This window comes from Mustela nigripes, chromosome 3 (assembly GCF_022355385.1).
Source record: "Mustela nigripes isolate SB6536 chromosome 3, MUSNIG.SB6536, whole genome shotgun sequence".
In the NCBI taxonomy this organism is placed as follows: Eukaryota; Metazoa; Chordata; class Mammalia; order Carnivora; family Mustelidae; genus Mustela; species Mustela nigripes.
Window position 1 is genome coordinate 99,128,076 of NC_081559.1, and position 27,157 is coordinate 99,155,232.

At 36.3% G+C, this 27,157-nt stretch overlaps 1 protein-coding gene and 1 long non-coding RNA gene across 3 annotated transcripts in view; one reads left to right on the top strand and one right to left on the bottom strand.

Moving 5' to 3' along the window:
- LOC132013062 (uncharacterized) overlaps positions 1-24,225 on the bottom strand; it is a 32,568-nt gene extending 8,343 nt beyond the window's left edge. Inside the window, exon 1 of the long non-coding RNA XR_009402865.1 lies at positions 24,188-24,225. This is a non-coding gene — a long non-coding RNA (uncharacterized LOC132013062). The remainder of the gene's footprint in view (positions 1-24,187) is intronic.
- The window catches only part of DPP10 (dipeptidyl peptidase like 10), a 599,077-nt gene that overhangs the window by 381,861 nt on the left and 190,059 nt on the right, over positions 1-27,157 (top strand). The gene's annotated exons all lie outside the window — the stretch shown is intronic.

The following is a 27,157-nucleotide window of genomic DNA, read 5'->3' on the forward strand; positions in this document are numbered from 1 at the left end:
TTGCAGTCCCATTTCTCACAACGTCCTGTCGCTACTTTTATACTACATTATGATGTCTCATATATTTGCATGTCCAGTATCCATCTGTGTCTCTGTAAGGACTTTTTTGTCAGGTTAGCTCCTGTTCAATCTCTGAACTAAACTTTAGCTTTGATATCTCCTACATGGAGTAGTGTTCCCAAGTCTAGACGAAATATCTGTATTGCAACCTGCTCACCTGTTTTCCAATTGTTTGTACCATTTATAGTTCTTAAATTCAGGTCTGGACATATTAGTTCCCTGTTTAAAATACTTCATGTGCCCCCATTATCTGTAATAAAAAAAAAAAAAAGTCCAGCATCTTTAGCATGGCATTGTCTGTGCTTCCTATCGCCTGACAGTTCTCTTATCCTTTTTATAAGAGATCAATACTCGAGTGTAGATTCATCTATCATTTTCTGAATAGACCCAGCTATTTCTGACACTCCTGCCATTACCCCTGCTGATTCCTCTATGTAACCCTCTGCTATTCTAGTCACCTTCTCTTCTTTTCAGGCTCAGTCAAAATTCACTTAGACAGTGAGACTTTCTCTAAGCCAGGCATAGAGTGGCCTTTTCCTGTGCCCTTGCTTTACTCTCTGTGAACTTCTATTGCAACACCTGTTACCATTTATTGAGTTCAGTATTTAGTATTCTGCTTTCCTCAATAGACTCACTGGAGATGAGACTTCGCTCTAACTTTGTTTTCCAACAACAGATGGAGGGGACACCTGAGAATTAGTTACTATTTGATTGACTAGATGAATGAGTCACTTTAAAACTTTGGAAAGGATATTGAAATCGGCTCCATAGTTGAAACCATATTCTTAGTAAATATGAATCATGAAGGGAGATTTATTCTGTGAATTCAGTTTTGCACTCAAAGTAAAATTGCTTCCTAGTTTATATACAGCATGTTGGAATGTACTGGCACTGCTGCACTGTGAATGGACATTCTCCTCTCTCTGGTTTCTTTGCTAACTGCCATTGATGTGTATCAGCTATTCTTCAGGAAAATGGGTGGTACAACTTGAAAAGCAAACCTTCTTTCCCAAACAGAGCACTGGTCCACGTTCGAGCTTGACATCTCGTCACCCACTGTGTGCTAAACTAGCCTGCCTTTCCACTTTATCTCTCTCCTCTTGCTCTAACACACCCACATGTTTTATGTTCAGCAGAACAATGTTCTCTTTAAGTCATAGCACATATGGCGAAGTTTTAGTTTAAAGAGGTAAGATTGGGGGCGCCTGGGTGACTCAGTGGTTTGGGCTGCTGTTTTCGGCTCGGGTCATGATCTCAGGGTCCTGGGATCGAGCCCCGCATCGGGCTCCCTGCTCCGCAGGAAGCCTGCTTCTCTCTCTCTCTCTCTCTCTCTCTCTCTCTGCCTGCCTCTCTGCTTACTTGTGATCTCTGTCTGTCAAATAAATAAATAAAATCTTTAAAAAATAATAATAAAAAATAAAGAGGTAAGATTGTCTAGGTTCAGAAACCTATAGCTACCAGCTTTTATTTTCCCCACTGGAAGTGTGGATTAGGATTTACAGAACATGAGTTTTTCAGTCTTCCCATATTGGTAAAAAGTCTTACATGATCACCCAGAAGACTAACACAAAACTAAGATAAAATGTCATGTTTAGAAATCAAACCTGCAAAACACTGTCAACTAGATAGAAAGTTTGTCATATTTTTTATGAAGAAACCATAATTCTTTCTTGTCATATTAACTATTCTGTTGGAGTTGATACTCTTGGACTGCTTAGAGGGTCGTAATCCTCCCTCTATCTGTTTGCCTAAACGTATGCCTTTTTGAAATTTTTATTTGTTCATATGTGATAAAAATCAGTAATTCTTCTTTCCCAGAAACTTCTATCCTAATCAGATCTTTGCACAGTTACTTCGATAATTTCCATAAGAAATACAGTATTAGGGTAGAATGACCATATAATTTATTGTCCAAAGTCAGGTCAGTTTTTGAGAATAAAGAAAGCTCTCATTTATAATTATATCGGTATGGCAGGCATAGATTGTAATGTATGGACAACCAATTTTATGAACATCATTTCTTATAGGAGGAGATATTTTCAAATAACACAAATCTTAAATATTTCCGGAGACTTGCAGCCCATTCTGAAAACATAATTTGCCCTTTATATTTATTTTTTTAAAAGATTTTATTTATTTATTTGACAGAGAGAAAGATCACAAGTAGGCAGAGAGGCAAGCAGAGAGAGAGGGGGAAGCAGGCTCCCTGTCGAGCAGAGAGCCCCATGTGGGGCTCGATCCCAGCACTCTGAGATCATGACCTGAGCCAAAGGCAGAGGCCCAACCCACTGAGCCACCCAGGCACCCCTGCCCTTTATATTTCAAAATGACATGGTTATCATCCATGGGCAGAGAAGTGTTGACAATGATGATGTATGTTGCATCTCCTGAAATCTTTTTGTACTTACATCCAGTTGTTGGGTCCAAACGCCAAATGCAGAAAAAAATGAGGCAGAGAATTGTAGTGTTTAAGCATCTCTTTTTGGATCACAGAACGACAATTAACTTTTGAACTATTTTAGATACCATTTCCAATGATTTTTATTTTGGGCATCTTTTGAACTTAAATGCCAGTGTTCAGATGAAGTAGAAATAAGCATAAATGCTGCAATTACCCTTCTATTACAAAGTATTACATTTTAAATTATAGTAATTATTTCTAGCTAGTAATCTTCAAATGCATGATGTTTTACTTTTCTTTAATAATAAATAGACAATGCTTTGTGATATACAGTTGACAAGGAACACATCTAAATAGGAAAAAGAGGAAAGATGAGCCCCTCCTTTTTTTTAGAATAGACTGTTTTTTCCTTGACTTTAGTTTCTATTTCTGTAGATTGTAAGCTTCAAGGACAATGTAAGGAGGATTTTAAAAATGGAAGGAGTATTTTGATATTGGAATTCCATAATGTAAAATCTATAATGTGAATTTCAAAATGGGAGAAATAATTCTGAATATTTATTCCTAATACAGTGGTTTCTAAAGTGGACCAATGGTATCATGTGGAATGCCGTCTACTTGCAGTCTCTTGGTCAAATCTAGAGATCAATTGAGTCATATTTTTCTCTCTAAACTGGCTCTTGAGCATGCATGAATACTTTCCACATTTTTCCATAACTCTAGAGGCATGGCCTTGGACCTCTTTGGAAGAAAATAAACTATGTTCTATTTGTTTTGGAATATATTTTTTTTCTATTATTTAAACTTCATTCTAGAGGGGGAAAAAAAAAAGATCATTGTCAAAGAAAACCAAGGCCACTAATGGTAGAGGTATTTTGTTGTTATTGTTGTTATTGTTATTGTTATTGTTTATTTTAATTTTTTCTGACTGTCATTGTATTTTCTTTTCTTCTCTCTACTAAGGCCAAATTAATTAAACTTTCGTGGACAATCTGAATAATTTTGCATTCCTCAAGTTTGAGTTAGAGCAGTTTTCAAAGTATCATACAAAAATAACTGGCTCTCAAAGATCCCAAAGACAATCACATTGAGGAAATGTTAAATGTGTTCTTCATTATACCTATTAGCATTGCCTGGAGCAGGTGTAGAACAGTAGTTTTGGAGAAATGCTGGTTTAAAGGGGATTGGCAGCATTTTCAAAGACATCTCACAAAGGAGACACCAGTAGATGAACCAGTCATGCCTACTGTTAAATTGGTGCACACGGCTTTTAAAAAACTGCCAGTTATGGACAAATGTCATTGAGTTTTAGGACAACAAAATCAGTTGTTTCCTGAATCCTTCACCTAGACCAGCCGACTGCAAATATATCCTGTTGATCATCAAGTCAACTGAAAGAAATCCATTTTCACTACAAGCAAAAATACTGCCCAATATGTGTTAAGTATAAGAGTTTATTTTTTATATGTGGAGTGTAGCATGGTCTATTATTACCTAGTCAGTGTGTAATGATTTGCTTTCTTGAGTTTAGTCTCTTTGTTGCAATTTGTGTCAGAAATGGGTAAGATGAGTCCCCTAAACTCCAAGTATGTTGTATCTTTGTTCTTGTATTTTTGTTGATGAGGTTGTAGCAGTTTGGTAAAATGATCCTTTTTTTTTTTTTTAAGGTTATTTATTTATTTATTTGAGAGAGTGAGAGAGCAGAGCAAGCAGGAGAGAACAGAAGTGGAGTGGTAGAGAGGTAGAAGAGAGAGAGGGAGAAGCAGACTCCCCACTGAGCAGGTTGCCCAGTGCAGGGCTGTATCCCAGGACCCTGGGATCATTACCTGAGCCAAAAGCAGATACTAAATGACTGAGCTACCCAGGCGCCCCTGGTAAAGTGATTCTTAACATGTGGGTAGTCACAGGCCACTCTGAGACTCTGATCAAACCACAGACCTAGAAAAATGCAGAAGCACATAAGTAAACATATTTGCATATAATTTCAGGACTAACAACCTGTGTAGCTTATCACTGGGTTCATAATCTCCAGATTAGGACCTTGTTTCTGCAAGGCTTGAGTCTCTTAAGGATTCTTACGATTATATGGCTCTAAAGCTTCACATCAGTTTGGAAGTTTATAAAATTATTTTTATTTATTTGATAGGATCCGGTATAGCCAGTTTTGTCATTTCTGATTGAATGTATCTTTATGAATCAGTGACATGTTCTAATTTTTCATGTTTTTAAATTACTATGTAGACAGTTTATGTTTTGCTTTTTAAACTAAAAATATACTTATTATAATAATATGAAAGAGCAGACCTTTCAATACAGGAAATGTCCATGAAGCATCAACCGGATGCCAAGCTTTGTTCTAGCAGTGCAGTTACAAAGACAGCTGAGGTGGAACACCAGCCTTTAGCAGCTCACCATCTATCTATATCTAGAATCTAACATAACTGAATTTTTCCATATAATTAGGTTTCCTAGCTGCATTCAGGAGAGTCTATAATATATTTAATGCATTTACTTTTTTCTGTGTGTGTATGCTCACACTTCTTGTTCCCAAATTCCAAGAAAAGAAACCCCAAAAACACAAAGACAAATGGTCTAAGGCACATCTACCTTAAATAATCATAATGATCATAATTTTAGATATTTCTATAGCACTTTTTTTAGAGTTTACATAGATCTTGCCTATGCTTGGACCAGCCACATGCCATAGATGATGGTTCTAGAAGTTTTAAAATTGGGCCCTTCCTGATTCTAAATCTTATGGATGTTTTACTTCTATGGTCTCAGTGTATATTAATTAAGAATGACATTTTTGAAAAAGTACCAGGCTAAGTTCTGGGGACTATAGTCAGTGAGCCAATAAGTCACAGTCCTTCATGTTTAGAATCTAAAGATCAATTCAGAAAATTAAGGAAGGACTTAAGGAAGAAAGCATATAATGACTATCATAGGCAATGGCTAATTCAGCCTAATAGAGTTAGACCAGTTTCTACATCATCAAGGGGAAGGAGGATGTGTTTATTTGCATCCAGGTAATTTTCTGAACTCATGCCCATGATTCAAATGAAATGTGGGCCAAGAGCTTTTCATTTGCGTCTCTGTTTATGTAGGTATGCATTCTCATAAAATGCATGAGTTCTAAAAGATGATGTACAACTCAGGTTTTGGCCAATTCAGTTATTTCTCTAGTAAAAAGAAGCCTTATGAATCAATTAGCATAGGGATTGGAAACACTCTGCCACTTAAAATTGTTTTTGCTTGTTTTTGAACAGTTTTATTATATATAATTGGCATGTCATCAAGTTAACGGACTTAAAGTACACAATTCAGCTGTTTTCAGTCTATTTACAGATTTGTACATCTACCACCACAATCTAATTGTGGAACATTTTCATCATTCCCCCCCAAAAGAAAGCTGGAATACATTAGCAATCATCTCCCATTCTCTCTGCCATCCACCCCTCACCCAGACCCTCCAGCCCTAGACTACACTTATCTATCTTGTCTCATATTTGCCTATTCAGTACATTTCATATAAATGGCATTATACAATATATGACCCTTTGTGCCTGGTTTCACTTAGTGTACTGTTTTTGAGGCTTATCTATATTGTAGCAGGTATCAATACTATGTTTCTTTTTTACTGCCTAATAGTATTCCTTTGCGTGGATATACTACTTTTTATTTATCCATCATTTGTTTAGTTCATGGGAATTTGGGTTTGTTTCCACTTTTGATCATTAATGCTACTACTGTTCACACAGTTGTTTTGTGTGTTTGTTTTGGATACATGTTTTCATTTCTCTTTGGTAGCATTCCACCTATAAATAGAATTACTGGATCAAAAGATAAATATCTGTTTAACCTTTTGAGAAATTGCCGGCTGTTTTCCAAAGTGACCGTACCATTTTACATTACCAGCAATGTAGGAGGGTTCTAATTTCCCCACATTCTTGCCAAGATTTATCTCTCTTTTTCTTTTTTTTTTTAATTTGGGCATTTTAGTAGGTGCCTAATGATACTGATCACCTCTGTCTGTTTGAATAAATAATGTTTTTCTGGAATGTAGCCACACCTGTTTGTTTATTGTTACCTCTGTGGCTATTTTTACAGTGTAATGGCAGGGCTAAGTAGTTGCAGAAGAGATCCTATGGCCTGCAAAGCCTAAAATATTTACTATCTGACCCTTCCTAGATGAAGTTTGACAATCCCTGCTTTAGCAAATCAAACATTCACATCTTTGATTACATTTTGTTTACAAGCAAATTTCCGTACATTGGCGTGCTTAATGGTAGATACCAGTGTATCCGGTTATATGTTGCAGGGGACTTCTGAAATGCCCTTGTTGGATATACTTGTGAACTTGTGATTGATGTTAATTTTCTATTCATTCACTCATATTCATTTAATAAGCTTATCAAATATTTATTTATTCCATATGCTTATTAAAGTCTTACTCTGGGTCTCTTATTTTGTAGACTCGGTGGGGGGGTATTGTGGTGAGGATGGACAGGGCCTCTGCCCTAACAAAATTCGTAATTTATGGAACAACTACCTCTCACTTGGTGAAAATGGTGAGGTGCAGTGTATGCAGTGGGGAGAGAGCCTGAGGAAAGATGGGAAATGAGAACAGATAAGGATGAGTGGAAGGGATTGTCAGAACAGTATTTCCTTGAGTGTGAGCATATTTCTCTGCATGTGAGAGGAAAACAAACAAACAGACAAAACAGCCTGGTACAGAATCTTTGAGTCTGAAGAACAGAGTTCTCTTTCCATAGTTTCCCAGAGCCTTTAATATTGTGAAATGTGCATCACACGTCTCTAGTAGGATTTCCCAAAATGGCCTATCACCTTTTAGGCTGACAAAGAATTTTATAGGAGTCAAAGAAATATTTTTTCTGGGGAAAAAAAAGTGGTTTTAGAACTTTGCTGTTCACAATGGGATTGAGGGTAGCAGAAGATTCCAAACAGTTTCTGGAAGAAAAATGAGATCACATACTCAACACCTTTGGTTTCCTAGTACAATGTGACCTTTTAGATCTTGAAACTTTCCCTTGTGTAGATGTTAGGCCTGTAAATTAGTTATGGTAATGCCTCCTTCAAAGGTTCTTTGAAGTTAAGTTTTTCCTTTATTAAATACCTGTCTTTCATATGAGTTTTTCTAAAGAACTTTAAGATCCTGGAGAAGAAAGTTCAAGGAAAGATAATATAATAGATTATTCTTTCTTGGGCTCTCACACTTTTAAAAGGCTTATTCCTTATCTTTTTGTTAAATTAACTTAGGTAAATTTTTCAAAGTGAAGTGTTTGGTTCTCAAAAGCTAGGAATATCTTTTCATCCCCCGCCCCCTTTTTTTTTCTTTCTAATATTTCCCTTCCTGGACTAATTCATGGTGAGATAATAGTCTCAAAAATACCATCCTAATTGTCTCACCAATTTTTTGTCAAACTGTCAGAAATAATCCCCCCAAAACGTAAAAGCAAGCATTGTCAAGGAAACTCAGGTTAGTAGGATTAGAAGCACAAATAGCCAGCTGTCCGTGCGAGCACCTGAACTCCTGTGTACAGACCATTACAATTCAGAACTGTTTGAAACTCAAGCCAATTTCCCACACTGCCATTTAGCACCTGTAGGGTTCACATGAGTAACTGCCTTCATCTATAACCTGGTCTCTTCAGTTGCACGATCTCAGCGCATTGTGAGATACCAAGTAGGGAGTTGACAACATGCAGTAGTACAAATACCAATATATAACATTGGTCTAACAAATGAAAAGAGATCTGTTAGAAAGTCTTTTTTTTTTTTTTTTTTTTTTTTTTTGAGAACACGGGTATTACCCTGATTCAAGATTCATCTGTCCTATTGTGTCAGTTACTAGCTGGATAAATCAGTGAAATATGAAAGACTTAATGAATCTAGATATCATGATGTCATTATCTCATGAAGGAAATGGATACAGATTTAAGGATTCAAAATTGGATAAATGTACATTTGAAAGAGTCATTTAATGTTTAGAGAGAAGTTCATGGAGGGTTAGTGTCCTCAGTCTGATCCCATGACTACATTTACCATTATCTTTGATAATGATATAAAAACAACTTAATCAGATTTGTCACTGACTTAAAGCTGGAAAGAACTGATAATATCTTGGCTAACAGAATGACAGCCATACTGTTTTGACAAGGGGGCATGAGATATCTGATTTGTGAGATGATATTTAAAATAAAGAAAAGTGAGGAAAGACCCTTGTGTGAAACAAAAATGCCAAAAGTTGTGAACATGCAAGTGTGAAAAATACTCAGATTTTTAAAGTGACTGTAAGTGCAAAATACTTGTTAATAGTGTGATAAGGAGTTACATGTGTCCAAAACAGTCCAGTATATTTACAATTATGGTAACTAGCCCAAATAGACACAAAATATCTGAAGGAATGGAAACTATAGCTCTACCCAACTTTAGATTTGATTATTACTGTTAGATTCAGTTGTACTCCACTCTGAGGGAGAAAGATAATTGTTAATGTATTTAGGAAAAGTAGTTTGTGGCAGCTGTCAATTATAGGATTAAGACATTGGAGAATCTATACAGATCTGACAATATGGATATAGATAGATAGATATATACAATTATATAGATCTGACAAGCAAATGCAAAAATTATGGAAATATCTACCAAAACTACTTGACTCCAACAACACTGTGTCTGGGAGTTTACCTTGAAGATGGTTCTCCACACCTACAAGCAATGTTTACCCAAGGTTTTGAATTCCAGCATGAACTGTAACTTCTCAATACTGGAACAACCTATGGTGCTGGCTGAATAATTCATGAACAACCCCCAATGGAATACTATTTTTCCATGAAAAAAGGATAAAGAAGTTTTCCATGAACTGATGTGAAGTGATTTCCAGGATAGCTGGTGTAAAGAATGATTATAGCATGGTAATTTTTATGTGACAAATAGGGGAAATAAAAATAGATGATTCTCTAGAGAGAGATTTCTGTTACTTATTTGCCAGTACTTTTGAAGCAAAAGGAAACAAAGGAAGACTAAACAAAAACTAATGAAAATAGTTACTTATGTGAGGAGTAGGTGAAAATGGGGAGAGAACCCAGGAGTGGGAGTGTGATTTTTCTGAAAATCCCTCTTTATATAATTTGATATTTAAATTATGAAAATATTTTATACATTCAAAAAACACAATTAAATTTAAAAGGATGGAAAAGCAGTTGAATGAAATAGAAATAAATGATTCTAACTGTATAGCAAAGTAATAACTACCATACTAAGAAAGTAATAAATTCAAGTAGCTTTTACTTGAATAATTACTTTACTAATGAACATGCTAATTAGTTGAAATACTTAACTCACATAATGTTATTCATAAAATACATACTTGGATGTATTTTGAAATCCAAAACAGCTACACAAATATGAGCTTTTTTTTAACAGGTTTGTTGGTGGTGGTTTTATTGATGTGGTCATTCTGAAACTAATTTCTTTATCATGGGAAAAAAATCAAATGAGAAAATATATAGATATTGTTGGGAAAAGGGAGATAAAAACATGGAATAGTACATTGTGGAAGAACACTGGAATGTTGGGTTTTATTTTATTTTACTTTATTTTGTTGGGTTTTATTTAAAAGTATCAGTATGACCCTGTTACTTACACACACACACACATACACAATATATTCTTCAAGCAGAACACATATTCATCCATGTTGAATGCATCTAACTATTCTATGTTCTAAAACTGTATTTTTGGTGGGGGAGAGCTCATCAGGAAGCCTGCTTCTCCTTCTCCCACTCCCCCTGCTTGGGTTCCCTTTCTAGCTGTCTCTCTCTCTGTGTCAAATAAATAAAATCTTTATAAATAAATAAATAAATAAATAAATAAATAAATAAAACTAGATTTTTTTTCTCTTGGTTAAAAGATATCATGATATCTTTTGTGTAGTTAATACCCAGATTATGACTTCTAAGTACCATTCATTGCACACTTATTAAAAACTGGATGTCTTAAAAATATGGCTGATTTTGGGTCTGAAACAGAAAAGTACAGAGTGAGGCTGGAACATATTGTCATGCCAGAAAGCAAAGGAGTGCTCAAAGATTATTGATAAGGCAAGAGGTTGAACGCTACAGATATTACGTATACTCGGATATGTTTTGACCTTATTTGGGATATATATTACCAATAAGAAAAATATAGAATAACATGTTGAATTTTAAAAATAACAGCATGGATCCATAGTGACACAGGAGGTTAAAGAAGAAAGAGGGGCACCTGGGTGGTTCAGTTGGTTGAATGTCCAACTCTTGTTCCTGCTCAGGTCCTGATCTCTGGGTCGTGAGATCTACCCCAACATTGGGCTCCATGCCAGTGTGGAGTCTACTTATGATTTCCCTTCCTCCCTCTGCTCCTCCCCCTTCTAAAAATAAATAAATCTTAAATAAAATAAAATAAAATAAAAATGGGGTAGGTGGCTTTATTTTTAAAAGAATAATGCAAAACAGGTAGCTTGGACTTTTCAAAAGATTCAATATGAAAGAAGAGGGGGGAGGTCAGATCAACTATTCTAAATGAGAGTAGACTAAAATGGCATAATCATCCAGTGCAACATATGAACTTTGTGTCTTGGCTTAAAAAGATAAATATAACAAATGTTTATATGACTACTGATGAAATTTAAAGATAGGCTGTGCATTGGTTTAGATTAATTTTCCTCAGGTATGGTAATGGTGTTGAGGTCATATATTCTTGAGGGAGACATGCTAAAGTATCATGAAAATCTCCTCTAGGTTGTTTGACAAACAGTTGTGTTTTTATATGTGTGTGGAGAAAGAGATAGAGATGAAGCAGATATGGCAAGAGGTTGAGTTTGTGAATCTAAATGAGGATTATTCAGGTCTTTCTTACACTGATCTTTCCATTTTTCTTCAAGATTGAAATTCTTAGAATTAAAAATCATAATTGCCCTATGCCCGAATGTGAAATCAGATTAAGTATTATGGAGGAATAACATAAAGGAGGATACAGAAGTCTGTCCTCATGTCATATAAATAACGATAAAAGATTCAAAGGAAAATGGAATCTTAAAATATTCTGAAGGAATGACAGGCTACAGAAGATGGGAAATTAATTAAACAGACCTCTTGCCAACAAGTAAGAGAAACCCATATGTAGTAGAATAGTATCTTTAGTGAGCTGAAGGAGCCTAAAATTCTACTCCCAGTAATATATCTTTAATTAGCAAAGGTAAAAGAAGATATTGCTAAATGTGTAAGCTGAGATAAACTAAAAGAAAAAAAATTTTTCTAAGATTATTTATTTATTTATATGATTTATTTATATGACACAGAGAGAGAGAGAGCATAAGTAGGCAGAGCAAGAGGGAGAAGCAGGCTCTCCACTGATTGGAAGCCCAATGGGGGACTCAGTCCCAGGATGCTGGAATCATCACCTGAGCCAAAGGCAGCCACTTAACCGACTGAGCCACCCAGGTGCCCCGAGAAAAAACATTTTAATAAAAGAAATTCTAAAGGTATAAGGTATAGGCAGAATAAAATATTATCATATAGGAAGGAAAGATGCAAGAAGAAATTATTTGCAATTTTATTGGTAAATATGCGGTTAAACTAAAAATAAATGATGCCTATATAAAGCAATAATAATTTGATATCTTGTCAAGAGAAAGAAATCTTAGAACTTACAAACCAAAAACTTGATTACAAAACCACCTTTTGGAATGTGAGTAGACAATAGTTTTTGTATGGTTTGGGAAGAGGTAACTTAATTATCCTTAAATGTAGTAGACAATAGTTTTTGTATGGTTTGGGAAGGGGTAACTTAATTATCCTTAAATTCATTAAGTTAGGTTAAAATAACTACTAAAAAGATAGACATAAAGCACAAAAATCTGAAACTAGAGGAGAAAAACAGAATAAGGAAACAAGAGGCATTCTCAATGGGGAAAAACTGAGAGCTTTTCCACTAAGGTCAAGAAGAGGGCAAGGATGTCCACTATTACCACTGCTGTTCAACATAGAAGTCTTCACCTTAGCAATCAGATAATAAAAGGAAATAAAAGGCAAGCAAATTGACAAAGAAGTCAAACTCAGACTCTTTGCAGATTACATGCTGCTTTATGTGGAAAATTCAAAGGACTCCACCCCAAAATTGCTAGAACTCATACAGGAATTCAGCAAAGTGGTAAGAAAGAAAATCAATGCACAGTAATCAGTTGCATTTCTATACATTAACAATGAGACAGGAGAAAGAGAAATTAAGGAGTCGATCATATTTACAATTGCACCCAAAACCATAAGATACCTAGGAATAAACCTAACCAAAGAAGCAAAGGATCTGTACTCAGAAAACTATAATGCTCATGAAAGATACTGAGAAAGACACACAAAAAATGGAAAAAATATTCCATGCTCATGGATTGAAAGAACAAATATTTTTTAAAATGCCTGTGCTACCTAGAAAAATCTACATATTTAATGCAATCCTTACCAAAATACCATCCACTTTTTTCACATAGCTGGAACAAATCCTAGAATTTGTATGAAACCAGAAAAGACCCCAAATAGCCAAAGAATGTTGGAAAAGAAAAGAAAAATGGGTGCCACTCCAATTCCAGACTGCAAGCTCTTTTACAAAGTTGTCATCATCAGACAGCATGTTACTGGCACAAAAGCAGACACATAGATCAGTGGAACAGAATAGAGAACCCAGAAATGGACCCTCAACTCTATGGTCAACTAATCTTCGACAAAGCAGAAAAGAATATCCAGTGGAAAAAAGACAATCTCTTCAACAAATGGTGTTGGGAAAATTAGACAGCCATGTGTAGAAGAATAAACCTGGAATATTTCCTTACACCACACACAAAAATTGACTCAAAAGTGATGAAAGACCTAAATGTGAGACAGGAATCCATCAAAATTCTGGAGAAGAACAGAGGCAACAACCTCTTTGACCTTGGTTGCAGCAACTTACTGTTAGACATGTCTACATAGGCAAGGGAAACAAAGGTAAACATGAACTATTGGGACTTCGCCATGATCAAAAGCTTTTGCACAGCAAAGGAAATAGTCAACAAAACCAATAGGCAATCGACTGAATGGGAGAAGATATTTGCAAATGACATCAGATAGAGGGCTAGTATCCAAAATCTGTGAAGGACTTATCAAACTCAACACCCAAAGAACAAATAATCCAATCAAGAAATATGCAGACATATGAACAGATATTTCTGCAAAGAACATCCAAATGGCCAAAAGACACACGAAAAAGTGCTCCACATCATTCAGAAAAAGGGAAATACAAATTAAAACCACAGTAAGATACCACCTCACACCAGTCAGAACAGCTAAAATTAAAAAGTCAGGAAATGACAGGGGTTGTTGAGAATGTGGAGAAAAGGGAACCCTCCTACACTGTTGGTGGGAATGCAAACTGGTGCAGCCACTCTGGAAAACAATATGGAGATTCCTCAAAAATTTGAAAATAGAGCTACCCTATGACCCAGCAATTGCATTCCTCAGTATTTACCCCAAAGATAGTAATTTGAAGGGGCACGTGCATTCCAATGTTTATAACATCAGTGTCCACAAAAGCCAAACTGTGGAAGGAACCCAGATATCCATCAACAGGTGAATGGATAAGAAGAAATGGTACACACACACACACACACACACACACACACACACAGGAATATTATGTATCCATCAAAAATGAAATATTGCCATTTGCAATGATATGGATGGAACTGAAGTATAATGCTAAGCAAAATAACTCAATCAGAGAAAGACAATTATCATATGATCTTAATGATTCATGGAATTTAGGAAATGAAACAATGGGTCAACAGGGAAGAGAAGAAAAAAAGTGAAACAAGAAGAAACCAGAGAAGGAGACAAACATTAAGAGATTCTTAATCATAGGAAACAAACTGAGGGTTGCCAGAGGGGAGGTGGGTAGAGGGGATTGGGTAACTGAGTGATGGACATTAAGGAGGGCATGTGATATCATGAACACTGTGTGTTATAGAAGACGGATGAATCACAGACTGCACCTTTGAAACCAATAATAGATTACTAGTTAATTAATTGAATTTAAATAAAAAATGTTAAAAAAAAATAAAGCAAGAGGCAGACAGTCGAGCCTTGGGAAATGTGAAAAATGTAGTCATAGAGGAAGATGGGGCAGCAACGCCAGGAAGAGCATGGAGTTGAGAAGAACCAAGGACACGAATCACTGGGGGGGGGGGGGGGTTCCCAAGACCTGACGAATTCTAGCAGCTCCAAATTATAAGTAAAGCTTATTTAATGGAATTGAAGTGAAAAATATTACTGAATTTACTAGCAAGTCCCCAAATAGAACACATTTCATAGGCATGAGACTGATGAAATTCCCTTTTCTTGGGGGAGGGGAGGTCCATACTATTTATCCAAGGCAGGTCTATATAGTTTTCACCAACTGATATTAATAGTAATGATGCTGGTCAGAACAAACTTGAGTGAAGTCCAGTTAAGCCTGATGGTTACAAGTCTGTGACCTCTAGTAAGATTCTTGTGACCACGGTATATGTTGGTATAATTCAAATGTAAGCAGAATGAAGACATTGAATCACAGTAAAATTAGAGTGGCGTGTAGGATGGTAGCCAGAAATATGATTCCATATGAGGTTTAAAAGAAAATCTGAGGGTTAATAGAGTCTTTGGAATGCAAAGATCACTCTTCGTCTGAATAAGGCTTATGAAAATCACTGACATATATATAGTTTCATATGCATCTGTGGTTCTGCCTAATTTTAATGGGTACTGCTTTGTGATTGTTTGGAAAGAAAAGTATCATGAGACTTTGAAATCTATCAGTTGATTGCACATTTCTTGTTCAGTCAAAACTTACTCAGAATTCTAAGTGTACATTGACTAAGACTGCTTGAAGGGTTGGTAATGGGTGATTTAATTCTCTGATATTATATGTGATTGCAATCTGGAAGGCTGAACTCTTTTGGTGATGGCCAACCATGCAGTAAGAAGGTTAACACAATTTGCAATGGTAATCGTTCCTTCATCTATATATTTCAATCAGCCTTGGCATTTATCTCCAAGGACAGACCCAAGTGCCTGTAAACCAGAATTCTTCAGGAGACAGAACTGGCTTTTTTCTTCTCTTAATTCTTAGACTCTAGGTCAAAATATCTGGTGAAAGTTTCATGGCTAAAATATCAATATTGATTTCTGGGGATAAAAGAGGAACACCTGGAGGTTTCTGTATATTTTCCCCACAGGTCACTCAAAATAACCTGGTGTGCAATTTTTAAAAATAGATTAGGTCTCAACTGTCATTGGGTTTTCTTTTGATATCACCCTGTGGATTATAAGATATGAAGAGTCTGCACTGAAAGTTGAGTTGGTTTATTAAGTGCATACATTTGATTTTAGTCAACAAAACAGAGCCACTTAAATCCTGTGGGCATAGGGATTTATTATAGGAACTAGACTTTACACAAAAATGGGAGCAGCAGATGAAATGAAAGTCCTTAATGGGGAGTGGGAGGATTGGGAAAAGAATCCCTAATAGGTTTTCTGAAAATTTGGCTCAGTTAGGTAGGTGAGAGCTTGCAGGGAAATGCAAGAAACCAAACACATCTACTACCGGAGTGGAACTACAGAAAGGGAACTTGAGATGAGAGTTCTAAGAAAATGCTGCCTTTAGAAACCCCCACCTCTGCGGATCCATATCTGTGTACTCAGTGATGGGTCTGGGGCTGTCACTGGTCATCTGGACCAGCAACTGGAAAGATGTGTAGGATTCAAGGAAGAGAAGACTGAGAAGAAGCCAAGGCATGCCATGCACCTGTGTCTATCTATCCATGTGTCCTTTCTTATATGACTTTCTGAAAGTAGTGACTTCTTTTTCTCTTCTACTTTTCATATGTAACAAGTTTCTCTTCTCTACCTTGGAACAGTATGGAAAGGGGTATCTGGGAAATGTAATGCCCAGTATTAGGCTGATGTAACACAACCCACCTTCTCTGCTGAGAAGCTGATGAATTTTCATGTAACTTAGGACAATTAGGAGTCCAAAAAGCAGAAGGCAACCTAGGAAGAAAGAGGCAAATGATAGTAGTAAGGAAATAAGTCAGGTGCGGTATATAAAAAATTGTCATCTAGAAGGGGGCAGACACAGGAAAAGAAAAAAAGAAAAAAAAAAGGCTCCTGAGAAGTGGCTTCTGTCCTGTTGTTGTATGCCATGCCAGCATGTAGGAGGTCAAGAGTCAGATGTTTGTGGTGGGAACCAGAATTAGAGCAAGGCTTAACTGTGAAATGACAGAGGGTCATAGACAAATGAAGCTCAAATTTCTTGTTGTTTTCTTTTTTCTCCAAATATAATTAACAGGAATTTAATTTTAGCAAATTTTGAGGGGCTTGTTAAAAATACAAATTTCTGGAACTTCCTTTGTAGACCTAGGAATCAGAATCTCTGAGGTTCAGACTCAGGAATCTGCATTTTTAAAAAGTTTCTTTCTTTCTTTCTATTCATTCATTCATTCACTTATGATCAGGAGAGGGAGAGAAAGAGAGAGTGAGGAGAGAGGCAGAGGGGAAGGGAGAAAGAGATAGAAATAATTTCAGGTAGGCTCCTTGCTGAGCAGGGAGGCAGATGCAGCTCTGATCCCATGACCCTGAGATCATGATTTGAGCCAAAACCAAGTGTTTGAGGCTTAACTGTGACTGAGCCACAGAGGCACTCCAGGAATCTGCATTTTTTTAAAAGATTTTATTTATTTATTAGAGATAGAACTTGCACATGAGCAGGGAGAGGGAGAAGCAGACTCCCTGCAGGGATACCCTCCGCCGCCGCAACCCTGCTGAGTCAGGGCTCCATCCCAAGACCCTGAGGTCAGAACCTGAATGAAGGCAAAAGCTTAACCTGCTGAGCCACCAGGCACCCCAGGAATCTACAGTTTTAACAGGATTCTCAGATGGTTCTTCTGTACCGTGACATTTGGAAATTTCCAACTTTTGGAGTGGCTGTTATATGCCAACTTCATGTCGGGTCCTCTTAGACACTGCTGTATTTCAGCACCGACGAATCCAAAGATTGTGTTCAAGAGATGAAGGAAAAAATGAAAATTAAGAAAAGAAGAAAAGAGAAAGGAAAAAGAAAAAAAAAACCTAATAGATCTTGCTCTCTTTTAAAAAAAGAGAAAATAAAGGGTAGACATGACAAATTATTCATGTCACATATCTAGTAAGTGACCAGGTCCATATTCTAATTTAGATGTGTTTGGTTTCAAAGTGTATCCTTGGGCTATTGAGTATGGTTAAAAAACAAACCACATACACACACATACACACACACATACAAGCTTGCTGAATTACTCACATACATACCAAACAAATATTAATGAGACTTCTCAGGGAAGGAAAAGTAATACTCATCTCCCATGAAGTTAAGCCTGCATCTTCCATTAAACTAAGGATTAAAAATAAATAAATAAATAAATTCCTGGAGGCTGAGACCCTCTCTCTAAAATAAGCAAAAAAGTAATGCATAAAGTAAGGGCCTGAGAAAATCCCTCCCAAGAAAGTGAAGATTCACATTTGTCCTATTTTCTGCTCACTTCCTCCTTCGCTGGGGACCCACCATACACACCAAACAAGTTCTTTGTATGACTTTTCCCTTCTATGTGTGTCCTTAGCATATTGAGAACTTACATTTCTTCTCAAAGGTTAAAAATAAAAAAAAGAAAAAAATCTTTGGCTTGTTTAGTTGGTATTAATTTTATAGTTAATAAACCCTAAATTTTGAAAGCAATAGTGTGGACCCAGGGTGGCTAAGTTATTTAATTGTATTTTTGAAGGACGAGGTAAGTGAGTGAGCTGTGGAGTCAGATTGCAGCCTTGGAGGTGAGCCTCACTGTAGCAGCTGAATTGTGACCCAGCTCTGCTGGGAAGGATCCTGGGGATGGCTACATTGCTGGGTACCTTTCTAGCAATCAGAGCTGGCTCCGTTGGTTCCAGTTGCCTTGGGTATTAGATAATTCTTGTGTATGAAAGATGATTTTGTAGGAGCTGGTGTTTATATAAGGATATCACAAACATTAATTTATAAAATACAAAGTTTCAGACCCTCAGCCTCAATTTTATTTTATTAGCTATCCATTCACCATATGATGGTTCAAGCTATCTTTCTTCCCGTATGTTGCTGAATTCCTTCTAAGACCAACCAGATATAAATAATAAAATGGCTTTGAAAATCTGTAGAGTAATATGTATGATACGATGTACATACAGCTCATGGGAAGCACCCTTACTTATATCAGCAATAAGTTTTTTGGTTCCAGTATCTGAAGTTTGGAAGCTTTGGTCTCCTAAATGATCTCCCTATGTTCTGTTGGCTTCCTCGAGTGTCTGTTGGCTACTAGAGTGACTGAGGTCCTGTCTTTCCTTTACAATAAGAGTCTGTCATTGTAATGTTTGCCTGCACTTCATGGTCCTGCGTGACTTGTCCTTACGTGTTTTTCTAGGCCCCATATCCTAACAGTGTTCTTTTACTTCTCTCCGTTCTGCACCATGGACTTGCTTTCCAGTCATCAGATGCACCCAACTCATTCTCCTTTGACTTTACTCTTCCCATTTAGTTCACATGTTACCTCTTCAGAGAAACCTCTTTAAAACAGCCTAAATCAATTAGCCCAGACTTTTGTTCCTCTACCATTATTCTGTTTTGTTTTATTTTTTCTTTTTTTTAAAGATTTTATTTATTTATTTGACAGAGAGAGAGATCACAAGTAGGCAGAGAGGCAGAGGGGGAAAGCAGGCTCCCCACTGAGCGGAGAGCCTGATGCGGGACTCAATCCCAGGACCCTGAGATCATGATCTGAGCCGAAGGTAGAGGCTGAACCCACTGAGCTACCCAGGCGCCCCTGTTTTATTTTCTTTATAGCACTTACCACTGTCTGAATTTATTTACTGATGTGTGTGTTTATTATTTGTTTCCAGATACTAAAGTGCAAACTCAGTAAGGGTAGTAATAATTTTGTCATGTATCCCTAGTTCCTAGAAGAGTGTGTGTCATATGCTGGGTTCATCGCATGTGTTGAATAAGTGAATGAATAAATGGGAGAGACTCACTTGTATGTGATAGGTTGGTAACTGGCCAGATTAAGGGAAATCATGGGGTATGAATGGCTCCAAAGAAGACCCTTTTTTATGTCATTTCATATATCAGAGTCTTACAAAATATCATGCTTTTCAGCCACAGGGTCTAAAATAATGGAACAGTGTACTAGCTGGCCTTGGAACAAACTTCTCCCTTAGGCAGATGGAGTAATGAGCAGAACACTCAAGAAGAATTTAAGTTGATCATTTAAACAAAAATTCTCTTCAACACACACAGAAAGGATGAGTCGGCATTAATTTCTAAGTCATTGGATTTACAGTGCTTAGATAATTATAAATACATTATTTGCTTGTTGTATATCACTATAATTCTAGTCCAAATTCGGTTTCTCTTTTCAACAAGGGTTTAAATTTAAATAGAAATGGAGTAATGCCTCACAAATACAATCTGATGATATTTAACAGATAAGATACTGTGATGTTTAATTTTATGTGTCAACTTGGCAGGACCACCTTGTCCAAATATTTGGTCAAACATTATTCTGGATATTTCTGTGAAGGTTCGTTTTATTTATTTATTTATTTATTTATTTATTTTGTTTATTTTTCTCAGTAAGGTTAATATTTAAATCAGTAGACTTTGAGAAAGCAGATTATCCTCCATAATATGAGTGGTCCTCACCCAATTTGTTGAAGGCCATAATAGAAAAAAGACTTCCTGGAGACAGAAGGAACTCTGCCAACAGACTGTTTTTGAACTCAAACTGCTTCTTTTCTCTGAGTCCCCATATTGCCAGCCTACTCCATCAGATTTTGGACTTGCCAATTTTTCATAATCCTATGAACTGATTCTTTAAAATAAATCTCTCCAGATAGATATGTAGATTGATCCAGTGATTAATTTTTGAGTTTCTGTTTCTTTGGCAGATCCTCACCTATATAGATATAGTTCAGATTATAGATTTTAAATACACTACTACAAAATGTTTATATAATCTGTACAAATATTTATCTGGTTATTAATTTGATTAAATGTCATTGGCCCCATCTGTCACTTCTGAAGTTCTATCAGTAGATTACTACTAAGAATGAAGAGATAATAAGTAATTTCCCATGAAATATGACATCATTTAAATTATTTATACATTAAGAAAGAAAAATGAAAGAATGAACTCAACTTAGTTCATTTTTTCTGGTTTAACAATTAATGTCAGCCTTGGCCCTGTCAATAAAATTCTCTGGGGCCAAAAAAGAAAAATAAAAAAGTACAGCAAGTGTGACAACAGTAGTACTAGTGAAATTGCTACCTTAGTGGGTTCATCTTCAAGAAGTTCTTATAAGATGTACAACTCATTGCTAAGGTTGAAAGTTATGCTCAGCAGTTTTTCTTTTTAATTGCTCTAGACAGTCCACTGTGACATTGGCTACTTTGCCTGCCTAGAGAGTTTAAAGAATTAAGTCACTGTACTTTATAGTTAACGGTATTGCTAATAAAGAACAGTAGCAGCATGCAAAATTGCAGAGACAGTAAAACTGAAGGCTCAAGGGCTCTATCTGTGCAGATTGTGGGATGCATATTCCACAGAAAGAAAGGAAAAAGGGAGGAAGGACTACCCCATGATATGGTGGATGGACTCATGGCAAGAGGTAAGGTATCTAATTCTGAAATCTGGATGACAGCTGGTATGTCTGATGACATCTGGGTGGGGTGTGGTAGGGTCCATATGAGGTTATGTCAACAGAATTATTCTCCAAGTCCCTTTTTAAGTGACAAGAATTACTCATACTCTTGGTAACATTAAGTTTGCTTGAGATGTAGCTATGTTCAGCATACTTTTAGAAAGTTGATCACAGGGTTTTTGGTGTGTGTCTCCATGAAATGCTATCAGTACCATTCACAGCTTTTCTTTCTTTTTTTTTTTTTTTTTTTTTGTTAAGGTAACCCTTAATTTAACAAATACTTATGAATTCCTACTACATATCAGACCCTGATGGGCTTAGTCATTTATTTTGTGTGTGGTCACAATTATCTCAGGACAAGGCAAGTGATTTTCTAAGTACTCCTTTTGGACCATCTGGTGAAAACTGTAGTAGAAGTGCACTGAGAGACCCCTCATGTGGTTCCCGTGCTCATTCTTGTTGGTGTTCTTCTCTCATTGTCATAACTGTCAGAACAATCAGCATCTGGCTGGCCGGCCAGGTGAGTTGAATTTCCTTCTCTGCAATCCACTTAACATTTCTGAATTTAGTTGCACACTGTCCCCCAATTATGGTTAACCATCTTGGAAATTAGAAAAACTTAACCATGTCTAACGTATAGAAAATATTTTGTTTACACATTCATGGAATAGGAGTGTTTTTGTGGGGTAGAATTTAACAGCCAGTATTAGTCCTCATAATTTAATGCAGCTTATATAAATTATACCCACCAAAGATGTAATTATTTATGTTGAAACATAAACATGTCCAACAACATAATTGTGTTCTATGTTTCTTTGCAGTGGTGAACAAGACAAAGGAAAATTTATAGAGTAGTAAAGTCAGATTCCAAAGGCAACTTGCACAGAAACTTGCTTTTGGGGCGTATGACATTGCCTTCTGTTATTTTAAGAGTAGAACAGTGATACTGTGAAAAGTGTCCTGTACTTGGATCAGATGGGAAGCCAGGACACAGACTATTTTATTAAAAGGGTCCTGAGAACTGATAAATCCTTAATGTCCTAAACTCTTTTCCTCCTAGGCCAAGTCCAACCCCCAGATGTGTTTTGCTTTGTTTTATTATGTTTTAAAATGTTTGTATTAGTTACCAGCATTGAAAATGATGAATTTTGACACAAAGATGGAAATCTTCAATTTATTTGGAAAATTTAGAAGACCTTATACACGTTCCTGCATGACCATTATCTTGTTGAAGCTGAAAAATTGTATCCCCCTTCAGCTGAGTCCTGAGATCCCGAGAGTTTCACAGTCCCCACCAACCACTTTCTCTTTACATCACCTCCCTGGACTCTGTAATCATATGGATTTGTAAGCCCTTATTTAGCCTAAAGCTTTCAATTTCCTCCAAGTAAATATTTGAGTTATAAAGAGAAAATAATTTGCCTAAAATTGTGGGAAATGAAACTTATGTGTAAAAAGCCATCATACTATATGCCATTCTTCCTTACTGTAAAAAAAACTTTATATTGTGCCAGGTGCTATATATCTAATTTAAACAAACAAACAAACAAACAAACAAGAAAGCATAAAATCTTAAGTTTCCAGCCTGCCTTACAAAAGAGTTGGTCATATGATATACTGTGTTCCAATATTATATAAGCAGAAATATACTGGGGATTCCTTGGAAAGTTTTATCAGCTCTTTCTACTTCCTTTCTCCTATGTAAAATGTTAAAGTGACACTGGAACAGCCATAATGCAACAATATTTGAGACAAAGGGCATACTATAAATAACATAGTCAGGAAAGATAGTTTGAATATATTAAGCCATTGCAGTTGACTTTTGTTAAATGGACCAAATAGAACCCTAACTGATAACTGATAGATATACATATTTTTCCTTTCCATCTCACACATGCACACATACATACAGGCGTGTTTTGCTCCCTTTCACTCTTCTATTTATTATTTTATTCAGTAGAGCAATAGAGAGTTGTTTAGTGATTGTTATAAATTAATCATTGTACTGGCCCTGCTTCTGTCTGGGAGTAATGGAGACCAGACAGTGGCACATTGCTCCTAGGTCTCATATTCTTATGCTTATTAAGACCAAGAAAGTCAGACAAAAGAATATGTCCTCCTTAGGTCTTTAAGGATCCATCCAGTGGGACTATAAGCACTGTGAATGGAACACAGCCTGATTCTTCATAAAAGACTTAAGGACTTAACATATGAAGAATTCTATCATATATCTACAAAATTAAGAGATAAGGGAACAGAAGATAAAATTGATTCTTAGGAGGGCTGTGGTAATTCGATTAGTCCCATCTGCACTGTTATTAGTGCCGAGACACCAGTGGATGTAAGAGGTAATACCATTAAGACATAGGTGCGAGTATGTTTGTGTATGTGTTTTCATGTGTATGTGCATGTTTACTATATATTTACATGTTTCCTTTGCCTTCCTTGGCTGATAGGTAGGGAAAAATTGTGTGTGTGGCTCTACTGAAAGATTATGTTCAACCCAGTTTAGTATATTCTTAGATCTTTGAGTGAATCTTATTCTCAAAATATTTCATGTTGGTAGGTTAAAAAAAGCTTTCAAATGAATTCTGAGAAAGTTGACAGCCTTGACCCTCAGTTTCCTCCTCTGAGTTGAAGATGTTGAGCTGTACCATTACTAAGTTCCATTTAGATCAAGCATTTTTAGAATTCTAGAAAATCACTTTCTGATGCATTTTTTCCCCTGCCACTGTGTGTGCATTGCTTGTACCTGGATGAGTCTCAACAGATGAGGGAGATCATTGGTATATAAATTAATCAGAAATGATAGGTTATGAATATGAAGTAAGGTATATTCCTTTTATAGTAACCATAAGAAATTATTCCTATTGCACTGAAATGAAGGAAAATCACTCACCTCACTCGAAATAGTAGAGATTTGTCGATATATTTGCAACTCCTTTGGGCTCTGGAACATGGACAGAAAGAAGGAAGAGAACACAGAAATCTAAAAGCTTATCAGGACCTTTCTTTTCCTTAGCATGTAGCTGTCAGAGGAGGAGGACAGCTTCTCTCTTGGATATCACTGATTTAACGAGCATCCCTCTAGGCATTGTGCACAGAAATACATTCCTAATGGTAGAATTTCCGGCACTAAAGTAAGCAGTTGAGGATGAAATACTGGCACAAAGGAATCTTTCTAAACCCCTCCAAGTGGCAATACAATGGTTACACTCATCCATTAGTTCCTTATACAAACAATAACCAGTGACTAGTGTTTACCAGACACTGGGACTGAAACATTTTTATACAAGGCAAGATATTTCCTACAAGGAGTACAAATAATTAAAATGTAACAGGATAAATGCTGTATTAAAATAATGCGTGATAAAAAATAAATTCATGAACAGAAGACTGTGGTAACTTGGGTAAGGATGTGACTAAATACATCTAGTAAATACTCTGTGATTTTTATTTTGGGAAGAAGGAAGAATTTATTTCATACTATTACTTTATATGTCCAGAAGGATAGCAAGTAACTACCCCATCCCAGTACAGCTTACCAAGAGAGATAAACGTAATTTTTCACTTCAGGGACCAGAAGAAACACCAACCACAGCAAAAAGATGCAGGCCTTCCCACACCACCTACCCCCAGACAGTTTTTCTCTACCATACCTTGTATTATCTTACCACCTACTCAATTCTTGTGGTATTGTTAAGTGTGTGAGAGTGTGTGTGCCTTTCTCCCATTCAGATGATTAGAAAGTTAAAGGAAGGGTCTGAGTCTTGTCTGTCTTTGCTAGAAGTAATTAGGGCTAAAACTTTTTTTTTTGAAAGAAGGAATAAATGGAAACTACAAGTTTATATTTTAAAAAAAGACAACAAAACAAGCCAATACGGTAGAAATGGTTTACTCATCCCTATAGATATAATGGAAGTAGACATGGAAATTAGTCTTTCTACTTGTTAAATTGGAAGAAAATTAATGATCCTGAAAATTAAAGGTAGGACATCACATTATAAGCTTTGTAAGAACATAACTGGGACCTTTCATTCCTTCTGTTGCCCTTCTTCTCCTTTCTACCCTGAATTCTCTTCTAAAATGGTTCACCCAAGTAGAAAGTTAATTAATTTATATTAAGCAATTAGAAGAAGAAAAGTAATTTTCATTTTCAACCTAAAGAATTAGAACAAGAGAATGAAACTGACTGATTTTTTAGGAAAGGCCTCTAAGATAATAGAGGCCAAAATGTTTCCCATAAATACCAAGATGAAAAGGTTGAATATGATGAAAACGATCATGGAGTAATATTAACGCTATCGGTCAGAGTGATCTAAATCTGCTACATCAACTTTGATCATACTATGTAAGGATTGGAAAGAGAGAGAAATGGCACATTCTTACTGAAAATTTTACTTGTAAAAAGAATGAGCAAATAGTTTTCATACATTATTCATGTATTCATCTATCTATCCATCTATTTATCTAGGCACTAGGATTCATTTTAAGGAATTGCCTCATTCAGTTGTGGATGCTGAGATGTCCAACACTGGCCATCAGCAAGCTGGAGACTCAGGGAGAGGCGATCATATAGTTCTAGTCAGAGTTCAAAGGCCTAGTACCAGGAAAACCAATAGTTTAAATTCCAATCTTTGCCTATTTCTAAAGGCAGGAGAAGACCCAATTCTCTCTTCTTCTGCCTTTTCTTCTATTCAGGTCTTCATTGGATTGGATGAGCAGGGCATACAGTGCCCAGATGGAGGAAGGCAGTCTGCTTCACTGAATCTATTGGCTCAAATGTTCATCTTTTCCAGAAACACCCACACAGTTACGCCCAGATTAATGTTTAACCAAATGATGGGGGGGTGGGGGCTCCCAGGGCCCAGTCAAGTGGATTCCGGTCCATGCCTCACACATAGCAAAAAATACTTATTCAATGAGTAATTGAGGTCATCGATTAGTTAGAGATAGATATCCCAAATTTAGAATATACAGGCAATTCAAAGGACAAGGTACAAAATAAGGTTGAATGAGGATACAGTATAGGTAAAGCAGAAGGGAAATGCTGTCTATCCAGTTAGCTCAAAGATTTAAGATAATTACAGTTGTAGGTATAGTGTTTAGGAACCAGAGAAAATGTAATGTAGAATTTATCTAATGCAAGTTAAAAAAAGGAAATAATTTTACAGAAACACACGATGACTATGCCTAAGAAATATCAAGTTCTAGCTTCTCTTGTTGTACCCTATTTCAATTTATCCTCATTAGTACCAGCAGTTTGCCTTTAAAACTGTAAGTCAAATTGCCATCCACATACTCAAAAGTATCTTAGGGAATCCTCACTGTCTAAATGAAATTCAAACTACTTTGTATCCCATAAACACTCCTAACAATTTGCCTCGCTTTTCATCTCCAGTCTCATTTCTTGCCACTGCTCCTCGTATATGTGCTAAACTCTGTCTACAACTAACTTAGACTCCTTCTCTTCCCCCCCAAATGCCATCCTGTTTCCAGCTGATGAGCCCTAGTCCTTGAAAGGCGAGTTTGTGTTGATAATGACAATAATAGGGATGATAATATCATGAGGGAAAGAGGATAGTGGTGGTTTTAACTCTCTTTTATTGATTATTTCTGGCCAACCCCTGTAGAGAATGTCTTAACTGCACTATTTTATTTAATTCTTATAAAAAACCTGGGTTGTGTTATTCACAGTTTATTGTTGCAAAAATTATAGTGTAAAGAGAGTGAATGACTTATTCAAGGTCACTCACTCAATAATTTTCATTCAGTCTGAATACCAAAGTCACTCAGCAAACTACCAAAGTGGATGTTTCTCAGGACTCTTTTTATTAATAGTAAAATTTAAAAACTCATAAAGCCCTCC